At 42.1% G+C, this 24,227-nt stretch overlaps 1 pseudogene; it reads right to left on the bottom strand.

Moving 5' to 3' along the window:
• Positions 1 to 1,435: 1,435 nt before the first annotated feature.
• Positions 1,436 to 19,006, bottom strand: LOC119513266 (annotated as a pseudogene).
• Positions 19,007 to 24,227: the final 5,221 nt, after the last annotated feature.

Genomic DNA, 24,227 nt, shown 5'->3' with positions numbered 1-24,227 from the left:
GTTACTTTTCCATATAAGGGGCTGGCAGATTCTTTCTTCTCTTTATCACGGGGCTTGTTTAAACTGGTTTTGCCTCCGTTTCCCTTATTCCATGCTGTCTCTATGTGAAAACTAAACTTATCCCTTTCTTACAGTGTGGATGGTTTGAATCCCCAATCAAGTAAGATATTGAGTTTTAGTTTCCAATTTGGGCTCCCTTTTGGGGCCCTGCTTGACCTTATGCGTGGAGATAGGGAAAGTTAGTGGTTCCCGACAGGGAAGATTTTTGGTTCATGCCAAAGGGACTCATAGGCAACTGTCTCTCCCTACGGTGTCCCAGTGGACCTCATGGGGGTCGGGGTGTGTTTTCAGTAGGCTCGCGGTGGTGAGACGATCAGGCATAGTCCCCAGACTGTGGAGTGTAACAGCAGAGCTTTGGTGTGCTAACAAGCAACAGCACCCAGTGGGGCCATGCACATTGCATGGGACTCTTACATTTCTTAAGCAACTTGGAAACTAACTCTGTTCTCTTAGGAAGTGCTGGCACAATAAGCTCAGGCCCTTCTTTTTTTTTTTTTTTTTTTTTTTTATCCAATAGTTCTGTGTCCTCCTCGCACCAAGGGTAGAGCTCTATATCCTATGGGGTTGGGGGCAAAAAGAAACAGCAGCAGCGAGAGCAACAGCATAAGGATCATGGACCCTAGCAGTGTCATGGCTTGCAGGGTGCCATTATGCTCCCTGTGGAGGTGGTGCCCCTCCAGCTAGGAGTGGGTTTAAGCCCCCAGAAGCACAGTCAACAGACACGGTGGTTTATATCTCTCACAGCAGTCTCCCAGGTGATGTAGTCTGGGTCCCATGTGCATTTAGCCCTAGTCAACTCACTCATGAGTCACAGCATAGGGCAGGAAATGCCCATCTCCTGCCTTCTTGGCTCCTATTACCTGAGCTATAATAGCCCTTCCTTATATAGCCAACGTTACTCAGTGTTGGTGTCACCCAACACCATTCGTTCCCATTTGGGTCGGTGCTAGCATTTCCCTTCTTGCTATTTTAGAGCTGGCTGTTTGCAGATCCTGGCAAGGACTCAGATCTACAGAACTACCTGTTTGGGGTGGGAAGCTTAGGCAACATCTGGCATTGGCAATAGGTGGTGCACAAAGCAGTGCGGTTCTCCATCAGGAAGCCATGGACATTTCCCAGATAGTATTAGATATCTGAGAGAGCCAGTCAGTAAGCCAAGAGCAGCCAAAAGACATTATGCATCGTTTCTCAAGGTCATGACCAACACACCCTGCTTGCGGTGCCACTTGTTTAGAATTAGTTGAATTTTGAATTTGGGTCCAGGTGGAGGTCAGGTGTGACACAATGGGAGATGGAGGCCATAATGCATGAGAAGACAGTGTGTTACTCACAGGTCCTAAAGACAGAGGGGCACCATTAGCTGCCAGCAGAAAGCTCAGTAGGCCCAGTGGTGCATCCATGGGCTCACTGGGCCTTTATGGTGGTCCAGGGGTGGAGGGTAGTAGATTTCCTGCAGGGGTCAAGGATTGGTTAGTGTAAGAGCGAGCACATGGAAAGGGAAAGGATCTGGAGGTCTGAGTGCGGTGGGTATGGTTAGCTTATCATTTGGGACTGGCTGTGGCTTTTGGGTGAGCAGCTTGGGTGCTGTGGGTTGTGGCTGCGGATGCAGGTTTAGGCTCCGAGTTTATACCTTGGAGCTGGAGAGCTGCTTGTTAACTAGGTCAAAGTTCAGAGTCGAGGCAAGTGGCTTAACTAAAGTAACTGGATGCCGTGGCAGCACATAAGAAATTTCGGTAGTTATAACATACTGGTTCATTGTACAGGGCTAAAGTAATGTAAATAGCATTCATTACAGTTGCTGTATGTATGGACACTTTTCTATTGTTAGCCTGTTCTCTAGGTGGAGGCTGTGGAGTGTGCAAAGGTCAAAGGAAGGCATTTCCTAAATACTGAAGAAGTTAAAGTGTTAGTAACTAGAGCCAAGATTAGTTTGAAGGTAGACAGTTATCTGATCTCTGCAAATGGGCAAGATCTCAATATGTCCCAGAAAGACCTCCTGCAAATTGGAGAACATGAGCTGTCAATCATGGGTGACCGGGAAAACAAGAGTTCATTGAGAGGTTTTCAAGTAAGAGCCAATTCAGCAGAAAATAAGGTGAGCTCAGTTTTAGAAAGGATGTGTAAAAGAAAAATAGTTATTCTATTTGTATACAAATTTATTTTATTCAAATTTATTCAATTTATTTTGTTCAAAATATGTTCTCTAGTTTTGAGTACATTGTCCTTTAGAGTGCAAATCTAGGAATAAAAGGGAACGTCTGCTTAATTTTCTCTATAGAGTGTCCAGTACTGAAATTACTTCCTAAACTGAAAAAAATAAGAGAATAATGTAAATGATTGACAAAGCAATGTCACGTTTCATATTATTTATTGAATTGAAACAGATTCCAGGAAGGCTTTATCCCCTCCCAGCCCATCCTTTCAGTTCAAGGCCGGTTACAGCACTTGCAACTCTCATTTAATATAAGGCCCTCTGCATACCTTTTGGCTACAGTGTTACCATTAGCACATTCAAAAAACCTGGATGGATCATCATGATCCCCACAGATGCTGATGGGTTTGCCTTCACAGAAGGTACTGGGGGTGTGGGCTTGGAAGGCTCTGGAGTAATGCAGCCTATGCACAAAACAACAGAAACACCATTAGCAACAGTCCACCAAAGCTTCAAGGAAACTTCTAAACATAAGAGGTTAGAAGTGTCCTCTCTTGTTAATCAGTTAAAACCGAATACAAAGTCCCCCAAAGATTGGAGCAGAGTTGCAGATTACCACAGGATCATTTGTTCAAAATGAAGAGAATGCTAGCTTCACTTATTTCACTAGCTAGACAAGAAAATAGATATAATCTTGTAAGTATTTGGTAGTAAGTTGCTTTGCTGAGTTAGACAACAATGGCTATTTCTTGACCAGCAAAAAGAACTATTTTCTTGTTTACATAGCAAACCAGTAATATTGTACATGACACATTGTCAAATGGAAAAAGTGGGTATTTTCTAGGATTTTGTTAAATAATTTGCCTCAACAGATTCTCAAGCTGTCAAATGAGAAATTATTGAATGTTGTAAGCCGTGTTCAGACTGCTGACTCCAGTTACATCATTTAAACTGTTACATTTCACCTCGGGGTGAAATAGTTCACAAGCCTGGGGTTGCCCCAGATAGGATGACGGTATCTCCTGTGTGGCCTTGGACTGCCCGGGGTTACACTATTCAGTCAAAAGTGTCCCAATTTGCGAAATGAATTGTATGGTCATTCTAACTAGAAAATTTAAATCTTTCTTAGCTAGAAATGAACTTAAAAACACAGAGCAGAAATCTTGCCTTGTGTTTCTGCTTCCTTGGTCATCAATGAGAGAATCCTAAGGTGTAGTTTCTTTTATTCAAGATATGCAGATGATTTCTCTAATTACCTGGTGTCTGCAGCCCCAGCAGAGACTTGAGTTTGGAGATGAGAGGATATGAACCTTCCCCGCAGAAGTTGCCCAGGAAATCATCCAAGTCAAGAGCCCAAACCATGGCACCACCAAACTGACTGGCTTTCAGAAACACCACCTGTGACACAAGAGTGTTATCTATCAATCCAGTACTATCTTTTAAAACACTATAAAATTATTGAAAGCATGATGCAGCATGATTTTTGAAGTTTCTAAAAAATCAAGTGCAAGGAAAAACATAATCATACCACTAAAGAATTAAAACAATTTAATTCTTGCATATTAATCATAGTCTTTGAGAACCTACCATCATTGTTAACATGGTCCCCACAGTGTATAAATCATCTATATTCTTTTTTCTTTTTGTCTTTTTTTTCACTAGCATCAGGAATAAACATTTCTCATGTTTCTATCTAATCTTTATACTTATCATTTTTAATGACTGAAAGTATTCTTTCATGTTCATGGATAATTCAATATACCATTTCCTCATTGTTTTAATATTTTTCAATCATAAGTAACACTCTGAGAAACACTTTTATATATGTTTTGATAATATTGTTTTTTCCAATAAATACACAAAAGTTAGAATTAAAGGCTGAAGAGTATACATATTTATATTGTTCCTGCTACATACACCAAAAGAGGAACCCCACCAAGCCCTATCTTGGAATGTTATCTTGGAATGACAAGTGTTCTTGGAAGCTGGGAGTTGTAAGAAGTAAATGGAATATCTTAAAATAACTGGCACATTGTAGACAACCAACAACATTTAGGCTCCCTTTTCTTGCAGAGGAATAAAAATGAACTTCTTCTGCCATAGCTCCCAGAAAGTTTCCCTGAGCAAAAAGAGCTTGGTGTTCAGGCACTCCTATGGAGACGTGGGGCCCAAGGCATGAATTTTGTTGACAAAAAAGAGTGAAGTGAAGAGTCGCCAAGGTCTGAGAGAGGGAGGCTACCCACTCCCACGTGATTCCGTTAGTGGTGGTACAGTTGACTGTGGCTAACCCTACCTTCTCAACCTTGAAAATCTGTGCCAGCAGTATTATGGTGCCCTCCATGGCCCCTCCAATGACAAAGGTTTGGAATTTCTATCACCCTGATTAGCAGTTCAAGAGAGTAGTATTCCCTTCATAGGCAGCTTTAATTCCAACCCTTCTCTTATGAACAAAGGGTTATAAACACAGAATCTCTCTCCTGCTGCCCCAGACCAGTCTCATCTTCCTCTGTCTTACCTTTACCCGTCCCTAAACATGTCAAAGGAGCAAGGATAGAGGTGAAAAGACAGGATTGGACATGTATGGGCAGTTGATCAAGGTTGGTTAAGGAAAAATAAATTTTGCAATTTGGTTTCTTTACCTACCTCAGGACCTGGAGTTGACTACAAAGAACCAGAAGTGTTTGAGCTTCTGTGTAAAGGTCTGTTAGGGACCAGTGCGTGTGTGTTTGTGTACAGATCTGAGAAGGTGTATGTTGATGTATTTGCATGTATTTATATTTCACATACATATTTCATAAGAACATCAGAAAGAAAGCTCAGAAGTCATCCATTCCAACTGCCTTGCTTTACAGAGAAGAAACTGAGGACTAGAAAGGGGAGTTGTTGCTGAACATCACACGGTGAGTCTGTAACAAAGATCAGACAGTAACTAGAGTTTCACAGCCTTTGTTCCCAGGCTCTTTCCACTTAAATAGTGAATTTTCAGCATGCAGGGATAATGTAACATAATCTTAAGGTCCTTTAGAAGAAACTTACCTTGTGCTCATAGCTTTCGGTATTGTCAAACCCAACCCACTCATTTCCTTTGTAGGCGTAAGGGAACTTCTGGTTTTCAATCCACGAGGTGGTGACTTCAGATAAGAACGTGCAGATCTGATCAGAGGGATCCAAGTTTGCAAAATCCAGAAGATGGACTAAGACTTTAAGAGGTCCAGAGAAGAAGTGACTGTCATTCTTAAATAGTCACATGCTAGCAAGTCTATTGTTGTACAAATCATACTTAACTGTAATTAGCTCTTTGTGTTTTTGCTTCCTCCACTTGGGCTACGAGCACCATGAGAGCAGGAGCTATGTCTTCTTGAACTGTATTTCTGGTGCACAGCACACTGCCTGACATATGTAAGTGTCCAAAAAACTATCTGGGAAGAGCTATTAAGTGAAAGTATTTTGAGTAGTATAGAGAGCTCACAAAAGAGAGTCCCATCCTGACAAAAGCTACTTTATTCTAAAAATTAAAAAGCAGCAATTATAGAACTTTAAATTTTGCCTTGAGGTTTAAACTCATATCACTCTTAAAAGGAGTTTACCTTAATCAAACTAAGATCAGGTTATACATAGTATAAAACCCCTTCATTTCCCATGTTGATTTACTCTCTCCTTGGGGAATGCTTTTTGCTCCAGTTGAGATAGAGAGGGAGACATTGGTAATCATCCAGCAGAAGTTATCTTAAGACTGGTTTCCCAGTCCAACTCCCTAACCAACTTGAGTCTCCCCTGCAGCAACCCCCAGGGGTGGTTACCTCATAGTAGGCCCAGAAGCCAGCTTCCCGGGTGTAGGGCCCGATGGACCCCGGTCCCGAGATGGGAGCCCCCACAGATGCATCTGAAGTCTTGAGGCGCATGGTCCGTCCGTAGGTGGGGAACCCCATGATGAGCTTTTCAGCAAGAACCCCATCGTCTCACCAATATTTCATGGCAAATTCCTGGGGGAACACTCAGATGAAGGTTCAAAGCCAGTTCCTCTCCTCCTTCCGCCCCATGCCTGCTTCCCAGTCCTAACCTATTGCTCCTGACTTAAAGCATTGAAGTAGACAAACTCCCCATGGTCAGCAGAGCCCTGGTGCAGGCGGCTGTTGTGTCCTGAGATGGTGTCCCAGCCTCCATGAAGGTCATAAGTCATCACACTGATGCAGTCCAGGAGGCTGGTAGGAAAACGGCACAGGATGGGTGGACAGCAGCTGAGGCTGTAGTTGTGATGATGGCCGTGGCTGTGGCTTATGCTAAAGGTTAGATGAGGCTCTGAACCCAGCAACGGCTGCAGCTGAATAATTTCTCAGGGCCTCAAGGGATTATCTATAGCAGTGGCTGTGTAAGGTTCTTTTGTTTCTGTTTTGTTTCAGTTATACCCCACAAAATCCTAGAAACCTGGAAGAGGATGCAGGAATGAGTGTAGCGGACTCTGTTTCCCTTTTCCCTTCCACTCCCATTTCAACTGGAATGCTGCAGTTTTACCTGTTTTCTGTGGAGGAGATCTGTCAAATATTTCATTTGAAAAGGGGTTATAATGGTTTTTTAAAGTTTAAAACTCACTGGTTTTATGCAAGTTTCCACCAATGTATTAATGATGTTCAATTAGCCTTTGTTGGAATATTTTTGGACTAACTATCTGATCAGGCATTTGACTGATACTATGGTAATGTGGCTTTCAATCTAACAATTGGTCTAAGAAAGAAATGTGTTTTATTGATTTGCAAAATGATTCTCTGTTATTTCTCCCTGTTGGCACTAGCTTTTCCAACAAAACAAGTCTGTGTACTCATATGTATTTATAGGTTCCTCAATGCCATTTTTTTTTTTTTCAAAGCATTTTGACTACCTATTAACTCAGCTCTCAAACAGACAAAAAAAACTGTATTTATTCCAGGAAAATGACTTTGCTATTCTCAGGAATCTCCAGTTAGCCATTGTGCCCGTCTAGGCCAGGTGCAATATTCTAGACCATTCAAAATCACCTTCCTTGAGTTCTGCGTGAAAAAGCTGTGTGATCTTGGGAGCTCCTCTGGTTTCTCATGCAGGATAGTTTAGCAGATTAATGTGCTACCTGTTTCTGAAATCTTGGCGAAAATACCCTGGATTCAGATTCTTTTCACCCCTCTGTATCTTAGTGTGAGACTGCAGTCTAGTAAACACAAGCTGGAACTTGCAATAGTCTTGGTTGTACTCATTAAAAAGAGCTCTCTCTAACTCTCCTTCTCTTCTGCTCCCACATGTGGCCATCCATGCCTTCAGTGGGGGTGGCAATCCTTCCTCTCCTTGATGGATCAGCACAGAGGCAGGGCCCACATGTATTTATGCAAGCCCACTGGAAAGCAACATATAACCCTCCAGGTCAGAAGCAGGAGATACAGTAGCTAGAACACACCAGATGTCAGTCAAGAGCACTGAGGAAGAGAAGGGAGAGAAAATCCAAAAAATATTAGGCAAAGATGTACAGACCACGTAAGCTTAGTCTGACTTAGGCCCCAAGGATTCCATGGGTCTAAATCCTGCTATTTAGGCCTTTGGGTATTGCTGCCTGGCTCACCCTCCAATCTTGGTGATTTCATAACCACCGTCAATGGTTCCTTTGCCTGCAGATACAGCTGCTGAGATCAGCAGACGGGGGTGGCCGGTGGCTTGGGCCTCAGCTTCAAAAGCTGCTAACATTTCCTGTAGCAAAAGATAGGATAGTATTGGTGATTATGGTTACCAATAATTGAAGGGGAGATACAGTGCTCATAAGGGACCCACATTTTAATTTTAAAATACAGTACTAATTGAGAGTAAAAAGTCTTCTTGCATGTACTAGAGTGTATGTGTTACCAGGTGAATGTGTGTGTGCATGCATGAGCTGAGGCTTGGGACCTAAATTGTCTGGAATATTTTTCCCTGCTTCCTCACTGAAGCAGTGTCTGGGCGAGATGTTTTGGAGAACTCTATCACTATAGAGTGAATTACTTATCCTTTATGATTTGATAGTTTGTATTTCAATAAATATAGATAAAAATGCATTCTTCAGTTGAATGTTATGAATATTAAATGGAGTCATGTGTACATAGTGGCTAATGCAGTGTCTGGTGTATTATAAATTTTCAACACACATTATAAAGAGTGTTCCTTTCCTTCCTCTTCCCTTTTCTTTGGACTAGGGGTCAGTCGAGGGTGGGACACCCCCAGAGGTCCTGTGCTATATGAATGTATCTGTTGGTCCTTACCTTGATCAGGATGGTAAAGCGTTGCTTGTCCTCAGGTGGGTTACCCTGGGACCCTGGGTACTCAAAGTCGAGGTCAATGCCTTCAAACCCGTACAGCCGGAGATACTAGATCACTGAGTCAATGAAAATCTTACGGTTGCCAGCTGAGGCTGCCATGGTGGTGACCTGGAGAGGGTGTGGTCCTTAGTGGAATTCAGGTGTTGTCACCTTTTGCCCTCTTCATTCTTCCTCACATGTGGATTTTGTTCAGCACAGGCTCCAAGAGATGAATCCTCATCAGCTCATGTATCCCAGCCTCAGAAATCCACCTGCATCTCCAGCTAATACTACAAAAATTCTCCCAGTTTATAAAGCTGTCTATAAAGCTGAACTGGCCTCTTAGCTATTTTAGGGTCTTCCACCCAGTTATCCGTTACATTTGATGTCCCCTCATAAACTCCCAAATTCCTTCAGGAACAGCACCATAATACGGTGATTGGGAAAAGAAAACCGTATCTCCTTCATTTACAAAATATGCTTGGTTATACTTCTTTCCTCCCTCTTTCTCTTTTCCCATCTTTAGGATCTGGCTTTACAGCTACATGTTTGCTCAGAGTTCCCCCACACACTCCTTTATGCCTTTGCTCACGCACTTCCCTTCTAGAATGACCTTCCCATTCTTCTCTGACAAACTTCTACTTACTGCTCACTGCCCTTTTGAAACATTGCCTAATCTTCTTTTAATCTTTCAACCAAGCAGAATTTACCATTGCTTTCTCATCATTTTCTTATTACATTGTGCATATTCCATTATAGTAATTCTTCATTGCAGTAATCAGTTGGCTATGTACGTGTTTGTCTCACCACTAGACAGAACGCTTCTTGGGACTCTTTTATTCATCTTTTTTCTCCTACAGTATCTAAAAAGGTGGCTGGTTCTATGCAACTCAATAGATGTTTGTTAAGGTATCTTATACCCTTCATGAGTTTTCCAGGCTTGTAATATATGCCTGTCTAGCTTCTTTGCTCCAGTTTGGATAGCAGGAGATAAATTCTTAAGATCTCCTCTTCTATAGCTGTTTCATCTTTGTATACCTCTGATGCACATCCCCAGTACCTACCTTAGTACTTAGCACATAATACATGCTCAACAAATACTTGTTGAAATAAATTGAAGCATTGCAATTAAACATTGAGCATATACTATGTGTAGGCCATGTCATAGAGTCTTTCCATAGATTACCCTGTCACACTGGTTCTCTTTCTTCAGTCTTCTCTCTTCTCTCAACCTATGACCCAAGGACCAAAAACTCTAGGATCTATCCAGCCCCTATTTTAAGATAAATAAGTCTGTAATCAGCCCAGCACTGGTTTCTATTCACTCATTTCCTGATACTAGCTCTTTCCCTGTTCTGGAATTTCTCCTGCTGATACACCACTTGGATCTTCAAGCCACCTTCAATCACCTTTTCTTCACCATTAAACTAGTTTCAGCCCTCTCCTTCTGAATTCAGTACCTAGTCCAACTCCTGATTGAAAGAAGAGGTTCTTACTTCTGGGTGCTGAAGTTCCACCCACCAATCGCCAGGAACATAACCAAATTTTCATTACTGATGAGAAAACACAGAGAGTAAAGTCTATGTTAGCCAACCATGGGGAAACTGCTACATGGAGCGAAAGTGGTCTTCTGACTAACTCATGATTCTGGCACCAAAAGGACAGAACCGTGTCCCCAGGAACTCTCTTTTTGGGATCCTCCTCCTGCCCCTCAAAGGATCAACCTTATGCTAACCACTCATATTGGAGCACCTATGCATGAGTAGTCAGACCAATGGCCACCATGGCCCTTCCTGGAGCAGTGGGCAAGAGGGACGACTGTGTGGAAGGGAGCACTCCCCTCGAGCTGTGTCCACAGACGTGTATCAGTTCTCATAGATAACTTTGCTGTCTGACTGGAGACCCCCTCATAGAAAGAATGGTGAACATTTAACCAAAGACACCCATGAGATTCTGAAAGTTGCCCCCCTCACCACCACCATTACTACCCAATGTAAATAACATCACCTATTTGAAAACAGGGGATCTTCCAAGGAGGGTTAACTCCTCCCATCCTGATCTCAGTAGGAAGATAATTATCCTACAAAGTTCATTAACAGAGGCTAATTTCATTCAGCATTTAAAGCTGCTTTCCTTATAAGGCCTCTAGCATTTTCCTTGCTCACTGCCCTCAGTTATGTAGCAGCAGAGGGACGTAGGCCAGGGTTCTACAGGGAGAGTTCCAATTTAGAAGTAACAGGTGGAGAAAGTGAAATAAGGATTGGAGCAATGATGCCAGTTATTCTGGCAGATGAAAATCACTGTTGAGGGAAAGGAAAGCAGCTTTGGTTTTGGTCAAGGGAACCTGACATTTCCATTCCTCTCTCACGGAGAGTCACCCTTTCCATAATGAGTGCTTTAGCCCTGTGTAGAGCGATGGGCCCCAGTGCTAGCTTTGGGTTTTGAGTCTACACAGAGTGTCTGTTCTGTGACTCCCCACATATCCCAGAACAAGGTACTGACTGGTGCTTGAGAGCTTGGAACCAGGGGTAGAAGACATCATCATTGCACTCATAGGGCACGATCTTGTTATTGGACATAGTGGCGAAGGCATAGATGAGATGCGTACACAAGCACAGGTCCACATTCTCTGGTGTGTACTTGGCAGGGTCTGGGCGGTACTGGGACCAGCTGGTAAAGTAACAGACAAGCTTCTTGGGAAGAACAGGACTAGGAGGTAGAGGCCTCCCTCAGAAGCTTTTCTGCAGGCTCCTGGGGAGGAGAAGAAGAAACGACCTGGGATCTCAGTTCCCTCTATGGACTTAGGGCTGAGGTTGCAGGGGGAGGCCTAAGAAGGATCCAGATTGGGTAGGTAAAGACTAGAAGCTAAAAGTATTTTTGCCTTCTCGAGGACCTAGGAATGGAGTAAAAGCAAATAAAGCATAAAAATGGAACCATTTCCCCCCGAAGATTTCTAATTTCTGTGGGAGTTAATGACTCATCCCCCCATGCAAACTAACACATTCTAATACAATGGTAATTCTGTACCCTGACAGGATCACCCTGATCCTATATGCAGCCTCATTCTGATCTCTTCCTCAAAGGAATGTAGACGTTCAGGTATGTGTGTGTGGTGGTGGCGGGGGTGGGGGGGGTGGGGGGGGTTGGTCTAACTCTTTCTCCTATTTTTCTTTAATTGTTAGGGAAGTTGTGGGTTTACAGAGCAATCTTGCATAAAATACAGGATTTTCAAATACCACCCTATTGTTGACACCTTATATTTGTGTGGTGCTTTTGTTGCAATTGATAAAAGCACATTTTCATAACTATACCATAGTGCACAGTTTATATTAGGGTTCCCTATTTGTGTTGTAGAGTCCTATGGGGTTTTTGTTTTTTTTGTTTTTTTTTTTGTTTTTTTTCATTTTTATTGAGATTGTTCAGATACCCTACAATTATCCAAAGATCCAAAGTGTACAATCACTTGCCCCTGGGTACCCTCATACAACTGTGCATTCATCACACTTAATTTTTGTTCAATTTTTAGAAACTTTTCATTACTCCAGACAAGAAATAAAGTGAAAGATGAAAAAAGAAAAAAAGTAAAGGAAACTCTAATCCTCCACTATCCCTAACCAACCCCCCTCAATTGCTGACTCGTAGTATTGATATAGTACATTTGTTACTGTTTATGAAAAAATGTTGAAATACTACTAACTGTAGTATATAGTTTGTAATAGGTATATAGTTCTTCCCTATATGCCCCTCTATTATTAACTTCTATTTGTATTGTCATACATTTGTTCTGGTTCATGGAAGTGATTTCTAGTACTTGTACAGTTGATCATGGACATTGCCCACCATAGGATTCAGATTTATACATTCCCATCTTTTGACCCCCAACTTTCCTTCTGGTGACATATATGACTCTGAGCTTCCCCTTTCCACCTCATTCACACACCATTCAGCGCTGTTAGTTATTCTCACATCTTGCTACCAACACCCCTGTTCATTTCCAAACATTTAAGTTCATCCTAATTCAACATTCTCCTCATATTAAGCAACCACTCCCCATTCTTAAGCCTCATCCTATATCTTGGTACCCTATATTTCATGTCTATGAGTTTACATATTATAATTAGTTCCTGTCAGTGAGACCCTGTAATAATTGTCCTAATGTGTCTGGCTTATTTCACTTGGTATATTGCCCTCGAGGTTTTGTCATCAACCCATTTTTCTTTTAATATGGTTTTGTTCACTCACCATACATTCCATCCCAAGTAAATAATCGATGGTTTTCTGCATGGTCATACATTTATGTGTTCACCACCTTCACCACTATCTATATAAGAGCATCTACATTTCTTCCACAAGGCAGGAGGGAGAGTCAAAGAAGGTAGAGAGGCAAAAGAAAGAGGAAAAAAAAAAATGACAGCTAGGAAGCAGCAAAAGGAAAAATAACCTTAAATCAAAGTAGAATAAAGAATCAGACAATACCACCAATGTCAAGTGTCTAACATGCCTCCCCTATCCCCCCCTCTTATCTGCATTCACCTTGGTATATCACCTTTGTTACATTAAAGGAAGCATAATACAATGATTCTATTAGTTACAGTCTCTAGTTTATGCTGATTGCATCCCTCCCCCAATGCCTCCCCATTTTTAACACCTTGCAAGGTTGACATTTGCTTGTTCTCCCTCATAAAACAACATATTTGTACATTTTATCACAGTTGTTGAATACTCTAGATTTCACCAAGTTACACAGTCCCAGTCTTTATCTTTCCTCCTTTCTTGTGGTGTCTCACATGCTCCCCACCTTCCTCTCTCAACCGTATTCATAGTTACCTTTGTTCAGTGTACTTACATTGTTGTGCTACCATCTCCCAAAATTGTGTTCCAAACCACGCACTCCTGTCTTCTATCACCCTGTAGTGCTCCCTTTAGTATTTCCTGTAGGACAGGTGTCTTGTTCACAAAGTCTCTCATTGTCTGTTTGTCAGAAAATATTTTGAGATCTCCCTCATATTTGAAGGACAGCTTTGCTGGATACAGGATTCTTGGTTGGCGGTTTTTCTCTTTCAGTATCTTAAATATATCACACCACTTCCTTCTTGCCTCCATGGTTTCTGCTGAGAGATCCGCACATAGTCTTATGAAGCTTCCTTTGTATGTAATGGATCGCTTTTCTCTTGCTGCTTTCAGGATTCTCTCTTTGTCTTTGACATTTGATAATCTGATTATTAAGTGTCTTGGCGTAGGCCTATTCCTATCTCTTCTGTTTGGAGTACGCTGCGCTTCTTGGATCTGTAATTTTATGTCTTTCATAAGAGATGGGAAATTTTCATTAATTATTTCCTCTATTATTGCTTCTGCCCCCTTTCCCTTCTCTTCTCCTTCTGGGACACCAATGATACGTACATTCTTGTACTTTGTTTCATCCTTGAGTTCCCAGAGACGTTGCTCATATTTTTTTCATTCTTTTCTCCATCTGCTCCTTTGCATGTAGGCTTTCAGGTGTTTTGTTCTCCAGTTCCTGGGTGTTTTCTTCTGCCTCTTGAGATCTGCTGTTGTATGTTTCCATTGTGTCTTTCATCTCTTGTGTTGTGCCTTTCATTTCCATAGATTCTTCTAGTTGTTTTTTTTGAACTTTTGATTTCTGCTGTATACATGTCCAGTGCTTCCTTTACAGCCTCTATCTCTTTTGCAATATGTTCTCTAAACTTTTTGAACTGATTTAGCATTAGTGATTGGGCCATAACTTTGTTTTTCTTAGTGTAGGTTGTAATTTTCTGTTCTCTAGGCATGGTTTCCTTGGTTATCCAAGTCATGTTTTCCCGGACCAGAACAGGCTCAGGTCCCAGAGGGGAGAAATATTCAGTATCTGGTTTCCCTGAGGGTGTGTCTTAGAAAATTGCTCCACCCTTTGATGCCTCAGGTCACTGTGCTTTTCTGCCCAGCAGGTGGCGCCTGTCAGCCTGTAATTCTTGACTGGTGTGAGGAGATATGGCTGTGTTCCCCCAGGCTCTGGGGTCTCGTTCTGAATGGAAAGGGCCCCACCCCTTTCCTCCTAAAGAAGACAGACCCCCCCAGATGGAGGTCATTAGCATTTCAATGGTCTCACTCTCTGCTTGTGCTGTCTCCGCCCTTCACCGAGTCACAGCCCTGGAAACTGAAAATGACTGGGGCTTTCTCCACTGAGCCAAAAAAGAAACATTCCCCTTCAGATGCAGTCCAAGGCGACTCCCAGGTCAGTCGTCACCCAGAGCCTCTGTCTGTTTTTGGGGATGCTTACCTGTAGTGAGCAGTTCACACTCGCTACTTAAAACCCCAGTTGGAGCTCAGCTGAGCTATATTTGCTTGCTGGGAGAGAGCTTCTCTCTGGCACCACGAGGCTTTGCAGCTCGGGCTATGGGGGAGGGGGTCTCATGACTTGGTTCCGCAGGTTTTACTTACAGATTTTATGCTGTGTTCTCGGGCATTCCTCCCAATTCAGGTTGGTGTATGATGAGTGGATGGTCTCGTTTGTCCCCCCGCAGTTATTCTGGATTATTTACTAGTTGTTTCTGGTTTTTTGTAGTTGTTCCAGGGGGACTACTTAGCTTCCACTCCTCTCTATGCTGCCATCTTGCCCAAGTCCCCCTATGGGGTTTTCAAAAACTTTTATTCTAAGTAATATGTATATAACCTACACAACCCATTTTTTGGCGAATGTAAATAACACCACTATGAACATCACTGTGCAAATATCTATTTGAGTCCCTGCTTTAATTTTGGCAGTTATATACCTAGAAATGGGTTTACTGAGCCATATGGTAATTCTATTCTTAACTTTCTGAGGAACTGCCAAACTATCTTCCACAGTGGCTGCACCATTTTGCATGCCCACCAGCAATGAATGAATGTTCCTATTTCACCACACCCTCTCCAAAATTTAATATTTTCCATTTTTTAATAGTAGGCATTCTAGTGGGTGCTAAATGGTATCTCATTGTGGTTTTGATATGCATTTCTGTAATTACTAATGATACTAGCATTTTTTTACGTGCTTTTTTGCCATTTTCAAATCTTCTTTGGAGAAATGTCTGTTCAAGTCTTTTGCCCATTTTTGACTTGGGTTGTTTGTCTTTTTCTTGTTGTGTTGTAGGATTTCTTTATATATTCTGGATATTAAACTCTTAGCAGATACATGGTTTCCAAGTATTTCCTCCCAGTTATAATTTTACTGTCATGATACAAATCTTTGAGATACCAAAGCATTTCATTTTGATAAGGTCCTATTTATTGATTTTTTTCTTTTGTTGCTTGTTCATTGGGTGTCAGGTCTAAGAAACCATTGCCTAACACAAGGTCCTGAAGATGCTTCCATACATTTTCTTCTAGGAGTTCTACAGTTCTGGCTCTCAAATGTAGTTCTTTCATTCATTTTGAGAAGTAGGGGTACTTCTTTGTTTTTGGAAATGGAGATCCAGTTCTCTCAGCACCTTTGTTGAAGAGACTATTCTTTCCCAAATGAGTGGTCTTTGCCCCCTTGTCAAAAATCATTTGCCCAGCAACTGCAACCCTTCAGCTTTCCTCTGAAGCTCTGAGGAGTGGACTCTCTTCTAGTCTCCTCTGCCTCCTTTGTCTGGGCAGGGTTAGAACAATGGCCACCCTCAGAGATGGGCCCCCAGTGATCCGAATTCACTAAGCAAAAGCTATGATCTGTAATTGGCCCGTGCCCACCCTGGATCTTGGGAAGTGGATTTTTATGTCTCTTTTTGGCACCAGCAAGCTCTGCTGTGGACCAGGTCCCAGTGCTGTCTGCTGTGAGAGTGGGGGCTGGGCAATGGTAACTGCCATGTGGGGAGAGCAATGTACTGGTATTTTCCTTAACTTACCAGCCTCTTCCTCTCACTCTTCCTTGGGTACTGCACAGTGTTCTACTGAAACCTGAATTTTTGAAATAATTGATTCAGACTGTTCATGCCTGTTTAATAGTTGTTCTGGAGGAACTGATTCCTAGTGCTTCCTACTTCACCATCTTCCCACACTCCTCCTTTTTTATTTCATAACAACCTTGAATGTCCTATAGAAGCTGAAAATTCCAACTCTCTCAGGTTTTAAAACATCTAAGTCTTCCCATGATAGAAAGAACTTTACCAGAAAGACTCTCATGGTACTTACCAAGCTGCAGCTGCAGCAACACAGCCAGACCTGTCAAAAGACAAGTAGAAAATCCATGCCTCAGCTCAGGGCTTCCCAGGAGAGCTACATATGTATTGCTCTGCTGGGTAAATACCAACGAACATTCAGCTCCCAGTGAGTCCCACACAGATCTTCTTCTCCACAGCTTATGCCTAAACCACCTCTGGAGAGGAGGGGGTGGTCCTAGAGTGGGGTTCCCCACCACTGGTAAACGGTAAACTAGGAGACAGCACAGGCTTTGGAGTCAAACATTGTTGGGTTTGAAGCATGGCTCTTCTACTTTCAGCTGCAAGAGGCTGGATTCTTTGTTACATTTCTTTTAGCATCTATTTTCTTACTGGAAAAAAATGGGGATGATAAAACCTACTTCAAAATGTTGTTGTACGTGAGATATGACTCCCGGGGAGGAATGTAGACCTGGCATCGTGGGATGGAGAACATCTTCTTGACCAAAAGGGGGATGTGAAAGGAAATGAAATAAGTTAAAGTGGCAGAGAGATTCCAAAAGGAGCCGAGAGGTCACTCTGGTGGGCACTCTTACGCACAACGTAGACAACCCTCTTTAGGTTCTAGTGAATTGGAGTAGCTAGCAGTAAATACCTGAAACTATCAAACTACAACCCAGAACCCATGAATCTTGAAGATGATTGTATAAAAATGTAGCTTATGAGGGGTGACAATGTAATCGGGAAGGCCATATGGACCACACTCCCCTTTGTCTAGATTATGGATGGATGCGTAGAAAAATGGGGGAAGGAAAACAAACAAAGGCACCCAGTGTTCTTTTTTACTTTAATTGCTCTTTTTCACTTTAATTTTTATTCTTGTTATTTTTGTGTGTGTGCTAATGAAGGTGTCAGGGATTGATTTAGGTGAATGTACAACTATGTAATGGTACTGTGAACAATCGGATGTACGATTTGTTTTGTATGACTGCATGGTATGTGAATATATCTCAATAAAATGAAGATTTAAAAAAATGTTGTAAAGATTAAATGAGATTTTGAAGCAACAGAACTTAACATACAGTCAGAATTGAATAAGTGAGTATTAATTAAATCATTGGTTCATCCACTTGAAGTTGTGACCAAGGCTCTAGCTGACTCTATTATTCCCTTTTGTCTATTACCTTAAGCCAAGATCCAACTTATCTACTCTTTGTCTTAACTGCATGCTTAGTAAGGGCAACCAATGACATAGCTCTGCTGTTCCCAATGGTTAGGGTTAGGGTTAGGGTTAGGGTTAGGGTTATTCTGAACCACAAACTTCCACAGGGTCTTCAGGATTGGAGCAGCGCCAGCTCATGGGTCTGACTACTGAGGGAAGGATTTCTTCCTCCTTTACAGAAGTTGGCACTGGGAAGGGTGCCTGTGGTCAGATAATATTGTAAAAATAACTCATTTAATTACAATATTCCAGAGAGAGGGAGGAGTGGCTGGCCTGCTGAGGCAGCAGGACTTGGACTAGAAGCTGCAGAGGCAGAGCCCCAACTTAGCTGCCCCATCATTAGGACACTGTTGTCCAGGTCCTGTTCAGGCAAGTGGATTCACCACCCTGGGCCCAGGCCTCCCCTCCATCACAGAGATGGAAGAATAATGCAGCCTTGTTGCCTCCAGGATTTTGTGAACATAAAATTGGATAATTAATATAAAAGAGCTCTAAAATACAAGGGATTGACCAGGGTTCAAGCATTGTCTAGTAATAGACTTGCTTGTAGGGAAAAAAGGACCCATTATCTCTCCCATACCAGGTTCTTAAATAGTCATTGACTGAATGAATGGTGTTTAGAATGTTCCCTAATCTAGATCACCCAAACTCATTCCAGACATCTCCTACTCCCTTGGGGTTGTTTTCTCCACTCTCCGCTTGCCTCCTCTCTTTGCACTTAAGCAATAGGATAAATTGACATATTACTGATGATGATAAAGAGAGAAGCACAGAGGAGAGGAATAGGAGAAACACGGAGTATGTTGGTAGAGCTGGCTCTGGGCACATCTAGCTTGCTGAGACACACCAGCTAAACCTTCCAAATGCATTTCTCACTCCCCACATGTTGCCGTTGCTTCAGTACTTTTTACCATAGCCCAGAGGACACTCTTCTCATTCTGGGCATTGAGCATATGCAAGAGAGAGAAAGCCTACAGCCTTACAAAGCTAACTGGGACTGGTATGCCAGGAAAAGGGAGCTGCCATGGAAAATCCAAACAGGGATTTTGTTTGTTGAAGCTACTTGCTGGGTCCCTGCTCCCTAATCCCTGCTGGAGAGGAAACTCTGGGTTTAGAGGAGAAGAGGGGAAAGGCAAATGGGTCTGTGCGACTCACCAGCCCACAGCAGCATCCTCCCCAGCTCTGCTGCAGTCCCAGCACAAAGTCCTAGGCCCTCGGCTCTCTGTGTAAGGTCTGATCATGGAGAGGCCTGGTTATCACTTTGAAAGTATAAGAGCTGCAGAAGGCAGTGCACCAGAAATCTAGCTGAGAGCCTGCTTCCAGTTCCACATTTGTCCCATTCCCAAGGTTCCTGGGGAGCCTACCCTGTTGTCTGTCACCTGCTGTGTTCAAGTTCAGAGAACTCATTAGGCATCCAAACTTCTCAAGAAAATAACATTCTTCTGAATATTCCTTTGACGCTGAAAGAGAGAAAACTGTGGTGCTACTACAGTGGTGACTCCTTCTGCTGATCAACATTTGCCAACAATCGGTTGAATCAATTCATGAAGAATTGACTATGTGCCTGGCCTAGTGCCATGTGCTGGGGACACACTGATGCTTAATACATGGTGCCTGCCCTCACATGTAATAATGTAGTCATACACATGCACAGGCAAACTGAAATGCATGGCTGCATTTCGGCAGAAAGATGGACAAATGCTTTAGAAAACAAAAGAGGGAATCTCTACTGGAGGGTGTAAGAAAGGGATAAGTTTAGTTTTCACATAGAGACAGCATGGAATAAGGGAAATGGAGGCAAAACCAGTTTAAACAAGCCCCATGATAAAGAGAAGAAAGAATCTGCCAGCCCCTTATATGGAAAAGTAACCATGGTTACTGGAATGTAAAGAAATATGAGGTAAAATCAGAGGCGGGAACTCACAGCAAAAAGAAAAAAATTTTTTTAAACTAAATGAACTCTCTGGGATAGGCTGATCAGTTCAAAATCTCAATAATGAGCTAGTTGGCTCTCTGGGATTGGCTGTACAAATTAAAATCTCAAAAGATGAATTAGTTAGTGTTCTCGGATAGGCTGTAACCTCTATAGTACCCAGTCAATGGGGAAACAGGGGAGGGACTTGCGAATTAGGAGTAGGAGATTTAAAGATTGCCATTCTCTTCCTCTGGCGCGCCAGCCTGCCACATGTTTGGCTGGACACCCTATCTTTCAAGATTGTAAATAAATTCTTTTCTCCTCCAAAACCGAGTGAGCATTTATTCCCTTACAGGTACTGCTTTATTTCCGACAGAGGGGCAGGCAGAACTTCACAGAGGGGGTGGCATTTGAACTTTACTTCTGTAATTTACCATTAAGAGGTGAAAGGTCATATAAAGAAGAGAGAAAAACATGTGTAAAAGCCTGGGATGTGGGACAGTATGTGGTGTGCAGGGACTATGGAGTAGCTCTCAGTGGCTGAGCAGCAGGCTGCTTGAGGGGAGTGACAATGGGGCCCAATCATGTGACTGCCCCATGGATGTCCACTACAAAATGCAGGAGCTAGGGAGGGAAAAGCCATGGCGCATAGATGAAAGGGAATCAGACCATCTTCCAGCACCCTACCTCTGCACCCTCAACTCTGTAGCTAACCCTCCTGATGATTGTCGTGTACTAAATCCAATGGAGGAAAGGGCCAAGGAGCCCCCATCAGGGTAAAGGCCAGTGTGGACAATGTGGGAAGAAGGAAGTGAGAGGGAAGAAGGCATCAGTCAAAGCATTCACCCAGGACTGTAGGGAGCAGGTCTGGGGGCTCCTGGTGACTTGTGGATAGTGAAGAGTAGGGTCAGAGTGGACCTAAGAAAAGAGAAAGCAGGGAGCTGGCTGCTTTGGGTTGGAATCTAAATTCTGGGTTTAGGCCCTTTGTTTGTTTAGTTTTCTTAGCCACGTTCATGAGCCTAGGAAATTGGGCAAGGTCTGGAGCAGAGGCTCTACCAGGAATTAAGACTATGCATCTGTCTGAAGTGTCTTTCAGGAATCTTGTGAGTGTTATAACAGCTGCTTAAACACAAGGAACCCAAACCGACAGAGTTCTGCCAACAGAGCTGTCTTTCTGAAACAAGATCTGATCATGTCTTTCCCTTCCTCTAAAACCCATTATGGATCCCTATTGATTAGAAAATACAGTCTGAACTTTTAGCAAATCCTTGCCTGTCTGACCTCAACCCATCTTTGCAGCCTCATTCCTGCAATCCCCTCCAAATACCTTGCACTCCAGCCATTTCAAATTTCCTGCTGCTTTACAATCACACAAACTCTTTAGAGCCTTTATGCTTTTACTTAATAGAGCTCATCTGCCTGGTGCCTTTTCCTACCTCTTTGCCTGGTGAGCTCCTACTCACACTTCAAGGCACAAATCTGACATTATTTCCTTTGTGATACCTTCCTCTTTCCTGTCTCTCTCAAGGAGAAGTCACTGGTACAGCTTTTATCTCACTTGTATTATCATTAACTTGCTAATACAACAGTCATTTGCTAAGCATCTATTACCTGCAAGATGTTATTCTGAGATGTAGTGATTTAAAGAGAAAAATAACATGTCTCTTTCCTCCAGGAGATGATAATCTAGCTGGAGAAACAGACATGCAAATGGCTACCGTACAATGCACTGTGGTAGGTGCACTCTCAGAGATGCAATGTGCTGTGGGAGGAGAAAAGAAGTAATTACCCCTTCAGAGTGGATGCGAAGGTGGGCAGAGGAAAAGAGCAAAGGTGCCAGGGATAAGGGACTAGTGCATTCAGAGATTTCCATTAACTTTTTATGAATAAATGAATGATGTTTGACCTGTGATGATGCCGTGAGAAATAGTTAATTTTTTTCTCAAGCTGCTTGTCTTGTCATCAGCAACATACAGGAGTTCCTGTTACTTCACATCCTCACCAGTCCTTGGTATGTCATTTTTAGTTTTTTCTGTTGAAGATATTCTAATGGGTGTCAGCCACCGTTCCTGCCTTAGGCCTTTGGCCTCAAGTGTTTAGAGCAAATATCTTGAGTTAGAGATAAAATTTTTAATTTTATAATTTTAAGATATTCTAATGGGTGTCAGCCATTCTAATGGGTGTCAAATATCTTTTCACTTGTTTCTGAAATAGTTTTATTGGAAGAAAAGTTTAGAAACAGTTTTAAAAGTATAACCCAAATACAGGCTAGTAGCCACTCTCTGCATGAATTCACATTAACAAAAGCATATTATAGCTGCCAAATAATAACTGAAGATGAATTCCAATCTTAATTTTTATCTCTCAAATTTTTTTTTACTTTTTTATTGTGAAATATAACATATCTACAGAAAGTGATAACTTTCAAAGTAGGATTTAACAAGTGGTTATAGAGCAAATTTCAAAGAATGTTATGAGTTACAATTCCACAATGTCAGTTATTTCCTTATGGTGAAATATAACATATACAGAAATGTGATCACTTTAAAGCATAATCTCGAAAATTTATCTTTCTCAAAATCTCCATCCAACTTCACTTCCAGAAATGTTTCTCTAGAATGGTCCCCTAACAAACCCCAGATTTCTCTCTTCCATTCCTTGGCTCCACCATCTATGAATTCTATCCCTTTTCATGTCCCTGTTCCCTCCCAGGTATCTCCAGCTAAACTCTCTGCTCTTCTCTCCAACCTCCATGGATCTGCCTCTCTCTCTTCTCCCTCTCCTACTCTCTCACCTCAGTCTCCCAATTCTCTATCACAAAAGATAGAGGAATTGGTCTAGCAAGCTCTTCTTTTAGTGGTGTGGGCACAGAGGGGTGCTAATAGAAGGTGAGAAACACCACACTGTATTAACAGATCCTGGCCCCACCCCACAGGTGACTGACAAGGTGGAAAAATCCTTAAGCGAGGGGGTGTTTGTATTGGGGTGTTATTTTTCTGGAAACCAGAAGCAGATAGAATTTTCTAACTCTGGCTCAGCCAATAACATAAAGTATTCCAGTAGGCTGGTGCCTGCAGATGAACCTGAGGTGACTCACAATAACTGATATTTGGTTATATGATACAATCTCAATAACTGTATTGAGAACTTTCTAAAAATTAAATCTCTAACTCAAGATATCTGCTCTAAACACTTGAGGTCAAAGGCCTAAGACAGGAACAGTGGCTGATAGGGCCAGGGTCAAGGATGGGTGATGGAAAAGTTTTGGTAATGGATGATGGTGATGGCAGCACAACATTGTGAATGTAATTAACACCATTGAATTATATATCTGAATGTGGTTAAAAGGGAAAATTTTAGGTTGTATATATATTACTAAAATAAAAGTTATAAAGGGGGGGTGGGATGGCCCTTGCAGACGCTACTCCACTCAATAAGATCAACACCATTATGTATTAGAAGAGGGGACCAACAAGATATGGAAAATGTACACTCACATCTACCCCACATCTCTCTCTCTCTCTCTCTCTCTCTCTCTCTCTCTCTCTCTCACACACACACACACACACACACACACATCTGGATTGAGGATGCTCTGCATCTTTTCTTTCCAGATATATCTTTCTAGTTATATTTGAATTAGTATGATGTCTCCATTATTAATACAGTTTTGAGGTCCTAGGACTAGAGCAATGCTAGTTTTTAATTCCAGAGAGAGAGCATATCTGCACTGGAGGTACCTGTTTCAAATGATTGCAGCATGTTATTGACTGACTGTGTAATGCAAATTCAGCTATTGAATTTACTTCAAATAAAGAAAATACTCAAAAGCAAGACATTCTTCTTGATTGCAAATTCCTTGGAGGCCAAAGTCAGTTCTCATATAAAACATTTGCATGTCCCAGTGGCTTGCACATAACAGATTCTAAGAAATATTTATTATACTGAATCTGGTTTTGATTTTGACACTAATTGTATGCTCACCTCTCCAAGCCTCAGTTCTTTCCACTGTAAAATAAGATTGGGCTTTAAACTCAAATACTTTCAAGGCAGGTAGGAACAGTATATATATGGTACAGCTGAAAGCACCAGTGGGGAGTAATGGGACTGTGAAAATACTCAATAACATTCAAACTCTTTAAAACAGTGCTGCTCCCCTCTGAAAAAATACTTTTTTTTTGTCAGATTTGGCCATCGGGTCACATATATGAAAGACTCTGTAAGATTTTTTTCCTCCTCTAACATAGTTGAGTCAGGGATTACTCTGGTTCATGTTCTTTCCTGCGGATAGAGAGAAAAGTGTGTTGGGGGAGGGGTGCTGGATGGGAAAGTGCTAGGAGGTCCCCTGTGGTTACCACTGTGTCCTTAACTTCTACTGCTGCAGTTCCATTTTCAGAGGCCCCCTCCTGTGTTCTCTCCCATTGATCAATTAATGAAGCCCCTAAAATAGCTGTTACTACATTGAAATTTACAATAA

Source organism: Choloepus didactylus, chromosome 2 (assembly GCF_015220235.1).
Source record: "Choloepus didactylus isolate mChoDid1 chromosome 2, mChoDid1.pri, whole genome shotgun sequence".
Taxonomy (NCBI): domain Eukaryota; kingdom Metazoa; phylum Chordata; class Mammalia; order Pilosa; family Megalonychidae; genus Choloepus; species Choloepus didactylus.
This window is presented reverse-complemented; position numbering and strand designations above follow the sequence as displayed.